The 1069-nt window shown below is 44.7% G+C and overlaps 1 protein-coding gene across 1 annotated transcript in view; it reads left to right on the forward strand.

Annotated features, from left to right (window-relative positions):
• The window catches only part of LOC106804638, a 34101-nt gene that overhangs the window by 20889 nt on the left and 12143 nt on the right, over nt 1-1069 (forward strand). The window lies entirely within an intron of this gene.

Below are 1069 nucleotides of genomic sequence, written 5' to 3' on the forward strand. Positions count from 1 at the left end.
TTACGAATACCACCATATTGAGTTTGGTGTTCGTGTTTATATAGATCAAGAGTAGATAATAACACATTATATAATAATGTAGAAGTAGCGTTTCACACGCATGCGCTTTTCTCGCAGGCCAGTTGCAGTACGCCGGAGCCAAGCAGGGCCCCTCACGGCTCGACGGCTCGCTAAAGACCAACGGTCAGCTGAACGACGAATTGACCAGTGGTGTGAGCAATCAACTCCACGCTCTTGGCCTTGCCGCGCAAGAAGTGCCATTGTCGTCGCTCGAGAATGTGGCCGACGAAGTCTCCGACGACGACGGCTGGGGTAAATACGAACGTAAGAGTATAACAAGAGCAATCGGAGATAGCAAACCTCCGCCAGAACGTAATAGTCCCTCCGATCTTGCTGGTACACCCAATATAGAGTTTGATGAAATTTTCAGAAATTTGGAAGAAAAAAAAGAGAAAAAGATCCAGGATTTTTTTTAACGAATTTTGAATGCGTCCGAAGTCTTCCCCACAAACAAAAGTCTAAAAAAAATCCTGGATCCAAATCTGGATCCGGATCATCACCAAAATCTAATCGATTGGTTTTTGGCCCAAGACCAACCCGTCCAAAAAAATTCATCCAAATCTGTCGGTAACTTTTTGAGATATTCTGTTGACAGACAAACAACCCAGCAAACAAACCAACAAACAAACTAACAGGGGCGAAAACATAACCTTGGCGGAGGTACAAATCGTTGGTCGCGGCTACTAGATTGGGAGCGTGTTTGCTCATCATTCGATGCAGCGAGTGTTGCCGCGAGTCTCACGAGAACGATTTGCTGTCAGTAGCGCCGACGAGGATTTTTTTAATGACGAAAACAGAGGCGGAAATCAGAGCGAAGAGTGACAATCCGAAATCAACGGAAATTTCACGTGAAATGACATGGCAACTTTTACATGGTTTGCATGTTCTTGTCGCGCGCATAAGGTTATCATATTATATTGCGGCTTATAAGAATATTATAATTAATTTAACATGAACTTAATTGGTTGGTGGCTGGGTGAGTGAGCGCGTGACTAGGTGAGCGCGCGCG

The sequence above is a fragment of the Priapulus caudatus genome, unplaced genomic scaffold (assembly GCF_000485595.1).
Source record: "Priapulus caudatus unplaced genomic scaffold, Priapulus_caudatus-5.0.1 Scaffold82, whole genome shotgun sequence".
Taxonomy (NCBI): domain Eukaryota; kingdom Metazoa; phylum Priapulida; class Priapulimorpha; order Priapulimorphida; family Priapulidae; genus Priapulus; species Priapulus caudatus.